Source organism: Euprymna scolopes, chromosome 27 (genome assembly GCF_053919585.1).
Source record: "Euprymna scolopes isolate OS-2025 chromosome 27, ASM5391958v1, whole genome shotgun sequence".
NCBI lineage: Eukaryota > Metazoa > Mollusca > Cephalopoda > Sepiida > Sepiolidae > Euprymna > Euprymna scolopes.
This window is the reverse complement of record NC_136508.1, coordinates 32,946,381-32,961,268: the sequence shown is the minus strand read 5'-3', so window position 1 is coordinate 32,961,268 and position 14,888 is coordinate 32,946,381. Positions and strand designations below refer to the sequence as shown.

Sequence of the window (14,888 nt, the reverse complement as noted above, 5' to 3'; positions counted from 1 at the left end):
GTGGTTTTTGTTTTTTTTGCTGTTGTTTTTTTTTCATTGCAAAAAAACGAAACCTTCATCACTCAAATTTTGAACATGTCCGGAGAAACGTTCGTTTGCCATTTTGGATTTTGAGTCGGTACTCATGCAGAGAGTGATCCATGCTGAAATAATAACGTTATTATTTAAAAAGCCATTCTTAACGTGGGGGGGGGAGGGTGTTTTGTACCTATTCTGTACTTAAACCTTACAACTGAATAAAAAAAAAGTATCATAAAACTTTAATTAAACGTGGAAATACGATTTAAAAAATAACGTGGATCACTTTCTGTATTAACACCAACACACAAATAATAGGCAGGTTAGTAGAAAAGTAATTTATTGCCTTTGGTAACAGTTATTTGTTGTCTAATTTTTTCACTCATTTTACTCCTGTTAACTACACTGCACAGCCGTCCAAATTTCTATATAAAAAAAAAAATAATTTGTCAAATAAACACCTGGGCAATAGCGCTTATTTATCATTTAGTTGTACGTCAGTAAATAGTTATTCTCTCAAGTCAATGATTCATTTTTATTTATCTTATTTCTTATCTACAAGTACTTTGCAAGAAAGGAAAAAATACTTTAATTATAACTTATCCCCCTCCGATCCACACAAAGTTTCTTGATCTAAAGCGTTGCTCGGTTCAATTGTACTGCAGGAGGGAGTGTTGGAATATTTCACAAAAATGTTGGATCAAATAAATTCTGGGTCTGAAATTATTCAGAACAAACAGTATGTTTTAGCCTCTTTTTAACAACTTAGGGTTAGTGTTGTTGGGGTTAATAAATAGCCTTTTTCTTACAGGAAAAAAAATGCAAGAGTATACAGGGGAAACATGTTGAGAAAACATTATTTATTGTATTCTGCGATCTAGGCGATCATTTTACCTTAAATTTATACAGTAAAGCCACGGAGAAAGAATTTTAAAAAATAAAAAAAAACAACAAAAAAAAAACAAGATTATAAGGTAAATTTTTACTTGGTTTTCACCATAACATTATCTTTTAAAATTATGACTTTCAAAAGTGTTTGGGTATGCTGAAAACGAATATCACATTTAAATTTCCACAAATAAGTAGTTTTCTGGATATTAAGCAATTTAATTCCTTATGTTAAAAGTGGTGGCCATTGTTGTACGCGCTAGCGCGCATATTTTTGCGCGTACAACAATGGCCACCACATATTTTTTATTTATCATCTTTCATAAACTTCTATCCGTCTTTGCGTACATTCTCTGTCAGCTGATCTAATCTGATCAGTATGAATGCCCTAAAAAAGTCACTTCTGATTAATGATTACCATTTTTAAAATATCCAGTTATTCTGAAAACCATCCAAGTTCGTTTTCATATTTTAAAACTGATAAACATTAAGCATTCCAGGCCATTCAAATATATAAGACCAGATTAGCTGACACAGAATATCAACAAAGACGAACGGAACTTGATGAAAGCCTATTCATTTTATTTTATTTTTTTACTCAGGTATTTGGAGAGGAATATGCAATTATACACATGCATAACATTTTCGTATAATTGGTGGTGTTTAGTGGATGGGTTTCTACCAGTATTTTGTTTTAGTTTCAATTTTTGAATTATTATCGAGTGTCTGAATGGTCATAATGAAATCACTAAACAGACTTGACTCTGCTTTTGTTTGAAACTGAATAAACGCTTTAAATAAGTTAAAACACGCACGCACGCTCGTGCGCGCACAAACACACACACACACACACACACACACACACACACACACACACACACACACACACACACACAAAAAAAAAAAAAAATCCAGGTAGGCAGAAGAGTAAGTTATCGGGGCTTGTTAAAATACAGTTGACAGATCGATTTTTTTTTTAATGTCATTTTAAGCAAAAACAATATTACGTACTTAATTGTCATGCCGAATATATATATATTAAATATAATTATGTACTGACATGTGTTTCATTGTCTACGACTCACAAGAGTGGCTGGATCGGGGGGGGGGGGGAGGTACCAAATTGTTAAAAGAGAAATTTATTCCCAACTCGCATATAGGTAAAGATGCATATGCGTAAATTGAATTCATTCAAAAAAATATATCGAAAAAAATAAAATAAATAAAAATAAATACCAAGTTTTTCAAATTTAGTTTCAAATTTACAACGCCAAAATCAAAAAGCAAGCAAAAAAAAAAAAAGTCGATTTTATTTTATCATTTTTATTCAACTTCAAATTAATGATTCTCTTTCAATAGCCGGAACGCATGTTTCGTTTCATATGCTCGACGTTTCATATTTCACAATTTTAATTTACCAGGTGATTTCGGGAATCATCATCATTTGTTTTTTTTTGGACGCTCTCGGTCAAAATAGCCCGAAAAATCATTGAGTAGAAAGTTGTTTATAGTTAAAATTTTTACAGAAAATTGGGTAAAATCGCATATTTTTCAGCCCTTATAAAGTAGATAATAGAGTCTACATACAGGGGACATAACTCCGAAGCGAATATTTTATAATTAATTATTCATGAAACTGAATAAACGCTTTAAATAAGTTAAAACACACACACACACACACACACACACACACACACACACACACACACACAGGTAGGCAGAAGAGTAAATTATCGGGGCTTTTTTTTTTTTTACTAAAAACACAATAGCAGTTGTTCTACTCGATGAATTTTCGTAATTTTTGGATATATTACTATTTTCGATATGACACTTAAGTACGTAATATTGTTTTTGCTTAAAACTATATATTTAAAAATCGGGGTTTGTATTACTGTACACATAGATTCGAAAAAGTTGTCAAAAAAAACAAATATATGACAAATAAATGTTATCAAAGGCAAGATAAGTTACTTTTCTACCAAACTGGATATATTTTTCGTGTTTTTAGTCAATGTTTATTCAGCCCGAAAAAACATACAGTGTTTACCAATGTATTGGAAAATTCAAGATGGCGCCCGACTCTCTCTTTAACACGGTAAGTTTAGGAAAAGGTGTTATAAATAATAAAGTAGACAAAATACTATTACAAACCCACCGAATATATGTCAACCTATGTCACGGTGTAACATATATTGAGCGAGTTTCTAACAGTATTTTGTCTAGTTTTATATTTATAGCACCTTTTCCAAACTTACCGTGTTAACGAGAGAGTCGGGCGCCATTTTGAATTTTCAAATACATCGGTAAACACAGTATGTTTTTCGAGCTGAATAAACATGTTACATTAAATAAAAACACAAAAAATTATCCAGTTAGGTAGAAAAGTAACTTATCTTGCCTTTGATAACATTTATTTGTTATATATTTGTTTTTTTGACAACTTTTTCGAATCTATGTGTACAGTAATACAAACTCAAAAATCGATTTGTCGACTATATCGTAATGCCTTTGGTAACATTTATTGGTTGCATATTTATTTTTCAACTCTTTTTAGTTTTGTTGGCTATTTGTAAAAAAAAAAATGACCAACAAATTTTTAATTGAAAAAAATAATAAAAATACTCACAATGAATACACACATTCAGGCTAAAACATAATAGGGAAATATATAAACACCGGTTAAGTTCCAATTTCGGAAACGGCAACCATCCTCGAGTGGATTCTAATCGCAAACATTTGGCAGCCATTAAAAGCTACAAAACCTTAAAAATAAATATCCAACTAATAAATTAAATATTCATCTGTACTTAATTTTTAATCTGAGATATGTTAAATAGTTGACTAGCGAGGGAGGGAGAAAATGTGTTAATTTATTTTCCATAGTCTGTCAACTGAAATAAAATGTAGTCTGTCAACTTGTTTATGTAGTCCCCAAAGTGTAACGTGGGAACTATTCGTTTAAAAATAAAAACTTAGACTGAAAAACTCACCTGCAAGGTAGTTGAGTGGAACAGGTGGACAGGTGATTGATCCACCCAGGGTGGCCCCACATAGGCGCCATCCTTCAGGGGACATGAAACCTGCCACTAAAAAAGCCAAGAAGGTTTGAAGAAAAAGTAAAAATGCCTTAGAGAATACACAACTTCTCATAGCATTATTATTTTTAATGAAGAATTAATCCAGAGTTTAGGTGAAAAGTTTGAGTTTTTCCTGGTTTAATTAAATCCAATAAAAAAGAGAAATCCCGCTTTTTATGTTCTTTTTTTTTAAAGTTTTTTTTTTCTGTAAATTTTTAATATTTACTTAAATTATTTAATTTTGTTTTATTTCAAAATAAAATCAAAATCGTAAAAAGAAAACGACGGATATTTATTATTATTTTTTTTTTCAAATAAAATACCGCGAAAAAAGTCAGAACTTGGTGATAATCCATATATTCTTTTTTAAATGATTTTTTTTTCTTTGCTTTGTTTTTAAATTCTTTTTCCCTCCGCTTTTTTATGTTTTGCTTTGTTTTCTTATATCGATTTTATCTTTTTATGCTTCGAAACTTAAATCCAAATAAAAAGAAAGAAAAAAAAAACTGCTTAAACTTTTTTCTTAATGAATAAAACGAAATCATTCATCGCTTTATTCTCTATATTTGATAGTTAAGTAGATTAGCCGATCGAGTGAATTTTAAGTAATCCGACTTTGGCTTTTGTTTTTCGAGTTTTTCCCCCATTTTTGTTACTTGTTTATTTTTCGTGATTGTTTTGTCTCCAAAAGCAACATCCACGCATCGACCACTTTTTCTTTAATGATAAACGAACTAAAAATAAGTTTTTCTTTTTCAAAATTGCGCAAATTGACACTTGTTGAGTCAATACTTTTTTATTGTAATAAAACTGTCCAAGATTTATGAAAGCGGCCTTTTTACATAAATAAACAATTCAATGATCAAACTTTAAAAATAATTTTCTTTAAAAATTGCGCAATTTTTGACAGGGTCATACTACTTGTTGTTTCAAAGTGAAATTGTTTTAAATTTTAAAATTAAAAGATTTAAAAAGGCGCGTTCAATTTTTTGTATTATTTATTTATAAATAATTTAATGTTTCAAAAAATATTTTATTTTTTTATTTTGTTCAAATTACGCAAATTTTAACACTTATTCTGTTAATGGTTTTTCATTTATTTATTTTTTTTAAGTAAAACTTCAAAAAAAGAAAAGAAAAAAAAAAGATGTTTACAATTTGTATAGATTATTAATCAAATTAAAATCTCATTCACCAGACTTGACGTAATTAACTTTCTTGTTATGTGGCGAAGTTAGCGGCTGGGCGCGCGTAGCGTACTATAGCCAAAATAAATAAAGAACTTAAATAAACATCGAAACTGAAACGCAACCAAAGCACGGCATTTAACAGTTGCTTTTTTTTTTTATCCGAAAGAATAGAATATATAGTCCGAGTTTTAAACAGGTTCCTTTCTTTTTCCACCTTAACTTGCGTGTCTGTAAACTCAGTATAAAGTCCAGATTGTAATTAAACTTGTGTTTTTTTTTCTTCTTTTTTTATCCATGGGGAAAAACATATCCGGGTGCAAACATATTGAAATAAAAACGCACAAAGTTTTGAGAGTTAAAAAAAAGAAAGAAAGAAAAAATGTATGTGCGCTGAAGTTTTAATGAGTTATTAAATTTTCTGTTGTGAAAAGTCTCTCTCTCTCTCTCTCTCTCTCTCTCTCTCTCTCTCTCTCTTTCTTTTTTTTCTATCTTTAGCCGGCAAGGATTTTTTTCTGCTTGTCCCAAGACGAGGGAGTAACACCAGAAGGTATAACCGCGGCAACTATTATAAAGCCGATGTCGGGCCGACGCTAGGATTAATTGCTGTTTATTTTATAAGGGTCTACCTGGACAACTCTGTGTTGCATGGTGGGGGGCACGGATAACAGAAGAAGTAGAGTTTTTTTTTCATTATTATTATTTTAAAGTGTGCAACACTTTTCTTTTAACCCCTCATCTGTCTTAGTAATTAGAATTGAGTCCTCTCGGGAACCGGCAATGTAAACAAATATAAAACCAGTTTTCCTTACCTTCGTGATACGCGAGATGCTTAAGCTGCCTGACTTCTGTACTAGAGGTTGCGTTTCAAGTCTTAGCTTGAAACACTCACCATGCCAAACTGAGAAGCCGTAATACAACGAAACAGCCGTCTGTGGATAACTTTCTCTCTCATAAGCTAGCTCAACTAAACTCAATAAATCCCGGAAACATATACGCCAGGGGAAATATTGTTAGTATTGAATTTCTCGCCAGATCACTGGTTAAGCAAGGATGAGCCTGGCCAGTACCAGATGGGTGATCATTTGGGAAGGCTAGGTGCTGTATATACTGCGCCAGTGAAAAAAATTTCCAGGTCGGTATCTGGAGGCTCATTTAATTCACTGTGACAAATGCACCCCCAGTCTTCGTTATGGCACAGTGACCTGCAGAGAACTTTTTCAGGGCAAGTGCTCAAGTAAAAACAAACGGTGTATCGGTGGGGCACAGGCCTGTAATACATTCCTCTGAAAAGGGCACTTTTAAGACAAGAGTAAAAGGGGTAGGTGCTTGGACACCCCTTAGGACCCATCCCCTTCTGCACATCCTTGTTAAGACATGCATCTAGGAGAAAGAAAACTCTGGTGTAAAACCTGGGGCCTATTGTCTGCAATGTTTTCTGGTAGCACTCATACCGACAGAGATTAGCAGTTGTACCAAAAAGTGTGGTTGGCTGTGCACAAAGCCTTCATCATTATACACAAATCATCTGTGTGGATTTCCGAGCAACTTAATTGTTGTGGTGGAGCTCATACGTCGAAATCGATGGGGGAGGGTCCATCATTTATTAAAAGAAAGTTAGATTCCAATAACCATGTATTTTATTCATTGCTAATGGTAAAAAATGGATCGTTTCGTTAACACTAAGACAACCAACATGCAAAGTTATGTATCTGTTTTTCCTCTGTAACTCACTGGAAAAAATGACTGAAACAATCATGTACAAGACTTCAGGATGCATATATATATATATATATATATATATATATATATATATTGTGTACAGAAAGTTGTTAGTTGAGACAGATCATTGTTACCGTCGGTTTCAAGCCCGATAATAAGGCCCGTTTAAGGTATCCTTATCAAGCTCTCTTCAGCCAATATTCGTCTCTTTTTATATATATTATATATATATATTTTACTCACATTCATGCCTAACAAGGCATACCGCCATTTGGACATAAGGGGCTACTATTTGGGACCATGTCTAGGAAAGATTAACAAGATGTTGATTTACATTACATTTAAACTTTTGCATATCAGTACAGTCAGGAAAGCAGCTAGCAGGAAGATAAATCCAAAATCTTGCCATTTGAGGGAAGAAACTATTATAGTAGAAAGCTTTCTGGCATTTAGGGAACTCAACAGTGAAGGGGTGTGATTTTGTTGCTAAGTGGGTTTGTCAGGGATATGTACGTTGAGGGGTGGGACAAGTGCAACGAGTTTATCAGAGCAGATTCTATTAAAATACTTCTAAAACAGACACAAAGACTGCGGTCATGGGACAGGAGTTGGAGCTTAGTTGACAAAGTGGGACCTATTAGATTGGAAACTATTTTTTGAACCATAGCTAAGAGAGAGAGAGACTAGTGGTAGATGCATCAGGCCATATGTGGCAACAATACTCCATGCATGGGCAAATGGTGGCTTTGTAGAGATACAGGATATTGTCAGGTGTGAGTAGTCTTCTAGTATGCTACATGGAACCCACCTTATTTGTAGCAGCCTTTGCAATGTCCTCAATATTAATCACAGACCTTTTTTCATCCTGCACTCTACTGACTGAGCTATGAATTTGCTAATGGCAGTGAGAGAAATAGTACCAATACTGATAACTGAAAGTATTCACTTATTTTTACAGAAGAATATGGCTGGTAATGGTGGCTGAGTGGTCAACTGATAATGTGGATGTGCCGAGTTAGAATCCAGAAACTTTGACTTGAGATGTTTTCAATTTTCACATGGTTTCTCCTGTAAGTACCCATTGTCTTTCTGGGAAAAATTCTAACCAGAAAGATATCATGGTAACCAATACCAACAAAAGAAGCATCTGATTCATATGAATAAATGAATGGCACAAAAATAAGATGAGTATCGATAATCCAAAAATCTGGTTAAAGAAGAAATCAGATTTGGACCAAACTTAACAGTTTTATACAAGCTAACATTACAAATACATTTGAGAAGTGTTATCACCACTCTCCGCACAAGCAAAAAGGCACAAAATATAAAATCAACTGTAGATTTTTTTTTTTATAAGACAGGGGTGCGTTCGAAATGAATTTTTCTTTAAGTGGAATATCGATATTATTATATTTCAGGAAATAACTTTCGTCAGACATGTGTTTAACTTTCAGACGTGCATATTGGGGCTATTGCAAAATGAGCAAATTCCACAGAAACTGGAAATTTGTTTTAAATTTATAAATTATGTAAACTTAATAATATAGGCTTGCGTTGTTACTCCATATTATTTATTTTGTTTTTAATATTTAATCTTATTTATATTTATAAGGCAATCGGGACAGAGGCGCTGCACATAAATGCTACAATGATCAGTTGAGATGACAGCTGCACACAGTTGACAGCCCAGAGAAAGATTGGGAAGACAGGACCAAAGACAGGGACAGTTGGAGCCCTTGGTCAAAGGTGTGACTCCTAATTCACAGTAGCACTTATGGCTCAGTGGCAATGTGCGTTGTTTAGGCTGAAGAAAACTTGTATGTATAAAGGCAATGCTCTTTGTATAAACAAATGAGCTTAGGCGTTTGGACAATATTTAAACATTGTAATTTCACATAACCACCTTAGCAGCAGTCAAATAACGTAGCAGTTAAAAGCACCAATAGCCGTCTAGGCAGTCAAGTTTCAACCCTGTCTTGAGGTAGTTGCTAGTCTAGCCGTACTGAAGAGCTGTAGATGACATATACATATATATAGCTTAGTGAGTTAGAAGAGAGGGAGTTCAATTCTATAAGAGGAGACTTATCGGGCTCCTCCTTTATCTTAGAATTCAATATAACTCTCCCAACATCATCTATCATTTTATTGATTTTTGTTCCTGATGAATCCCACGCTAGACGTCGCATCCCCATTATGTTACCTAGCATCTTCTCTACTCTTCTGATGAGAAGCATTAGGCTTCGAAATGCCTAGGCAAAAAGAGTCCCTTCTATCGCCAACTAAATATTTGTATACCCTTATTGAATAAATGAATCATTCTATATTTACCAATATATAGTTCTTGTGATTTCATTTTCCATTCTTATTGTTTTCCTATATATATATATATATATATTCAAGAAAATTGATGATATAAAATAAAAATTGAATGAATAATATTTATTAACCCATCAAATATTTAAAAAAAAAAAAAAAAAAGAAATAAAATAATGAATTAAAGTATTAAAATTAGAATAGTTCTTTTAATTATTTGTTTGAATATTTGATGGAATAATAAATATTGTCATTTATTCAATTTTTATTTATCATCAATTTTTTTACATAATATACCCCCCTCTCTCTCATAAATGTATAAGCTATGAAAAATATATGGCAATTGAGCTACATAGAATCTTCGGCATTTCATGTTGCTTAATCGACATATATTTTCATCCAGCGAGAAATTTTTATCCTCGGCTCCCCAAATCAACAGAGATTAGACCATTGCTGTAATGACCCGATCCCTGTTGATTGCGGTGTGATGCTAGTTTTGTGCAGTTCTAGGAGGTCCACCTTTTCAGGGTTTGCGTTCTTTCTTTAAGAATTGGCTAGTTTATTGCTAATAGTCTGAGGCTCCCTTACCGCAGAATGCCAACGGAGCTGCACAGGCACTTTTCCGGGGCAGGGGGGCTGATTTCTCAATCTCACTTTCCGACCCTGGTGTCACAGTTCTTGCATTGGGATCGAACCGAAAACCCTTCATAACTTACCTAGCTCTACTGACTGACGTAAATACCGAAAATTGATGCATAAAATATTGTCTATTTATCTAGTGTTTCCTTTTCAGATTAAATATGTTTTTAACTCATTTCAAAGTGTTTTTTTAACATATTTTATTAACTGTTTGCTCATATATATATATATATATATATATATATATATATATATATATATATATATATATATATATATAAGGGGGTGATGATTTATTGAAAGAACAGCGGTATGTCTCGTCCCCTATTCATCAACTGTGGCGGCGGGGGGATATTAATGGCCGAATAATAATGTCTGTCTTACTGTTAGTGATAGAATTAAAAAAAAAAAAAAAAAAAAAAAAAAAAAAAGCAAAAACAAAAAGAATACCAACAAAAGGCATATCAAACCTAACGACTACTCGTTATCGACGCGCCAAACCGTTACTGTCCTCCCTAGTAAACCCCATTTTTTTTTTTTAAATCGGGGTTTATTTCGTTTCGTACGGTAGTCCTATAACTGTGAACCAACCCTCATTTTTTTTTTTTTTTTTATATATTACACCTGTAACACCAGTATTTTAAACTCAGGTGTGCATCATAGCAGCAACATGGCTATGAAGAAAGAAGAGGGAGCGCAAACATATGTAAACAGACTAATTTAAATTAATATGCTGCGTTAGGGTTTGTTGTTGCAAATGTTGCCTCAGTAAAGCAAAATGTTATTAAACTTTTGACGAAAGCACCTGCTATGCATTGCATAGCCTAATGCTTTTAGATTTTCACGCGACTACAAAACTTTTGGTTCTTCTTATTCATAATTCAACCCAATTTAAAAAACAAACAAACAAACAAACAAACAAAAAACTACAGGGAAATCTTTACCAGTCACGGGCGCAAATGTTATATTAAAAACCAAAAAAAACAAAACCAAAAAAAAAAAAAAAAAAAAAACACATAAATTAATCCAGTAGCTTTTGTTTATATAAAGAAAATCGGCAATTCGTAGGTACTCATGCAGAGAGTGCCGTCCGTGCTGAAATAATAACGTTATTATTTAAAAAGCCATTCTTAACATGAGGAGGGTGTTTTGTACCTACCTTACAATTGAATAAAAAAAAAATATCATAAAACTTTAATTAAACGTGGAAATACGATTTAAAAAAATAGCTGCATTAGCACCCGGCAATTTTTTCCTTGGTTCCACCTTAACATTTTCCTTTAAAATGACGACTTTTTAAGTTTTCGAGTACACTGAAAACGAATATCGCATTTAAAGTTTCCGCAAATGAGTAGTTTTCCAGATATTAAACAATGGAATTTCTTATAAGTGATGGATGGTGACCATTCATGTACGCACAAGAAGCACACATTAGAAATTACATTGTTTATAATTCGGAAAAGTTCTTATTTGCGGAAAATTTAAATGCGATATTCGTTTTCAGCATACCCGAAAACATATTGGGTCGTCATTTTAAAGGAAAATGTTAAGGTGGAAACCAAGTAAAAATTTACCTGAAAATCATTTTTAAACGATTTAAAGCGATTAATGTGGAATCGGTAGAATTACAAAGCTGATCTCGCAACTTTGAATTATTGTAGACTTATCTGCCCTTGGTTTATTTAAGATAGTAGCGCGAATCAGTTTCTTTTTGCTTACTCATAAAATGTTATTTTCTTAGTTAAAAATAAAACTACTTAATCAATTAACGTGATTTTTGGAATATGGTATTTTTGTTCCGAGACGAGTATGTACATCAAATATTTTCCTGTATTTCTTTTTTTTTTTTTTTTTTTTTTTTAATTAGGTTCAATTCTTAATAAGAAGCAAATGCTTCGGCATTTTAAATTTGAGTAACGGTTAAAAATGAACGCTTGCAGCCGATTCGTTCAATTTAACAACACGTCAAAAAACTTACGTCTTCGTTAAATTAGGTAATCATTACTATTAGCGACGCCAATGATTTTAAAAGAAATTATCATTTGGAAACTAATTTCAAACACTTTTGGTTTACCTACCCATTTGTGATCTATTTGCGTTAAAAAGAATTTAAGGCATTTTTTTTTCACAATAGCCAACAAAAAAAAAGTGAAAAAACAAATATATAACAAATAAATGTTACCAAAGGCAATATAAGTTACTCTTCTACCTACCTAGATGTCATTTATTGTATTTTAATTGATTTTAAAGCGTTTATTTACTTTAAAGCAAATGTCTCTCAAGTTAGAACGAAAAAAATTGACGGTTTGGTTACAGCCATAAAGACCGTCGATAATAGCTCAATAATCGAAAATTAAACAATATATTGGTAGAACCCCATCCAATAAATGTCATCAATCACGCAAAAATGTAATGTTCTACAAGTATTTTGTTTAATTTTCGATTTTTCAACGATTATCAACTGGCCAAATTGCTGGAACGAAACAGTCATTTTTTTTTTGTTCTAACTCAACAGATTTGACACTGCTTTGGTTTCGAAGTAAACAAGTGAACTCTGCATGAGTGCACAGTGAATAAAAAAAATGACTTGTTCAGCATTCCCCCCCCCCATTTAGCCCCCAAAGTTCCCAGGGAACATCAAATCCTGGTGACAATTAACAAACGGTGCAGTTTTAGGCCTTAACATATATAAATTTGAGTTTTGTACCATGCAAAAAAAGAAATGACTAAGTCCATCATCCCCTCCCCCATTTAGCCCCAAAAGTCCCCAAGGCCTTAACATATTTAAATTTGAGTTCAGCACCATGCAAAACTGCTAAATAGACATACACAGAAAATTTTGGACAAATATGGTAAAATAAGTCACAAAAATAGTGTTTTTATTAGCCCTAAAAAATGCCCTGGGGCACACCCAAGAATTATTGCAAAGTATAGACAAACAAAATTATATAGAAATCAGTTAGTTACAACTTTTCGGAAAGTTTTATAAAAATCCAAGGCATCATTTTTTTAATAAGCACAAAAGTGTCAATTTTAGCCATTTTAACCTGAAAGGCACTCCTGGGGGGGGGGGTAACCGGAGTTTTTCTGGAAAATCCGTTTGGTTACTTTTTTACTCATATCATATTTAATGCTTGCGTAAAATTTCAAAAAATTCCAAGGCGTAGTTATTGAAAAAATTGCGGACAGACGAACGAACGAACGAACGAACAGACAAGGGTGAATTTACAGGTCAACCCTCCTTTTCTCAGGAGATCAATAAACGCTTTGAAATAAGTTAAAATACATACATTCCCTAAAGCAAGACGTTTTCACAAAAACATGCGAATCCTAATGAAACGGAGAAAGGGGAAGGGTAGCAATTAAAACCATTTGCTTTTTAGTGTTCATCCAAATCGCATTTCTATTTAAAAATCTTATGATGAAAGAAGCAAAAAGAAAAGAAGGAAGAGTAAGCTGAATGAACAAAGAAAGAAAAGAGGAAGCGTATTATGTTCGTCTCGCACATCGATTTCTAGTCTACCAAAGATTTGAAATGGTAATATGGATGTCAGAATTGAGAGCAGAAATACAGAGCTCCTCATTCGGGTTTCCGTTCTATCTATCTTTTTCTCTCTCTTATATATATATATATATATATATATATATATATATATATATATATATATATATATATATATATATATATATATCCTGTAAATAATAAGCCAGGATCAAATTGTGGTATCTTATTCTGAGAAAGTGGCAAAAATGCTACTTTTATTTTTGTTTCATTCAATCATATATCTTTTTGTGGAGTTAGATTTTCTTCACATTAAACTTTGACCTTGTGTCTGACATTGACCTCATGAGGCAAAGTGAAGCAAATAAATAGAATCATGTCCATATTTTGACATTTTTGAGATGAGGATTCATAATTTGACTTATTCGGGTTATTCGTACTACTGTTCTACACTTCAGTGTTATTGTTAAAACGTTTCGTCCAATGTAAGGACCAAAGTTTCCAAAGGTGGACTTCATGGAGCACTGGAGCTCCGTGAGTGAGGCTGAGAGGCTCCTGAAGCCGTTTCTTAAAGAATACCAAGTGCTTTATATGCAAAAATTAAATGGCTGCATACATTTAATTATTTATCTTTTTACTGGTTTACATAACTACATGATGGTTCATGAAATAGAAAATAAAAAATAAATTAACGAAAAAAAATACGATTTCTGATGAATCAAAAACTAAAAATAGTTGTAAAATCACGATCAGGACGATTAATGAACAAGTATAAGTTAAAATTTGAAATTAATGTTTTTCATATTTATTTTAGAAATTATCTTGTTAGTGCTTTGCGAAAAGCCTTTGCCCCACTCAGGAGCTCCATGGTATCCTGAAGTTTGGGAAAACCTGCAATAGATATGTACTATGTAATAATCAATTTGAACTGACAGAATCCTGGAGATTAAAGGTTGAATTCTCAGTTTGGGCGATACTAAGGATACAATTACAAATTACTATAAACTATTTGGTCATGGATGATGGAATGAGAGCAAGCTGCTGTTGTGGATAAAAGAATTCCACTGGAAATTCTGTACTAATTTTCACATTTGACATAAAGATCCCAGAGTTCAACACGGTACACCTGAAGGTTGGAGGTTACATCAGCCAAAAGGTTGTGGGAATCACATCCAAGATGAAAACAGTAGTTCAAATGACCCAAATAATATAAACCCAAAGATTTATTTTTTTCTTTGTGTTAATTTCCCTAAATTTTATGTTCTACTTTTTATCCCTTTATATATAACTATACATATTGTTTTAAGTATTTTATAAAAATATATAATAAAATAACGCAATGTTAGTTCCTTGGAAAATTAAATTCAATATAGAACTCACTTAAGGCGACCAACTGCTAAAAAATTCACAATTACCGAAGTGAATTCAACTGTACAACGATGAAAAAAAAAAAATTAGGAAACCTTAACTTAAATTATTTAAAAGAAAATTGAGATCATCAGCTATTTACCATGTCTCGAGGATTTAAAGATAGGACATCTC

At 32.6% G+C, this 14,888-nt stretch overlaps 1 protein-coding gene across 1 annotated transcript in view; it reads right to left on the bottom strand.

Moving 5' to 3' along the window:
- The window catches only part of LOC145248803 (uncharacterized), a 2,668,808-nt gene that overhangs the window by 1,004,514 nt on the left and 1,649,406 nt on the right, over positions 1-14,888 (bottom strand). The window lies entirely within an intron of this gene.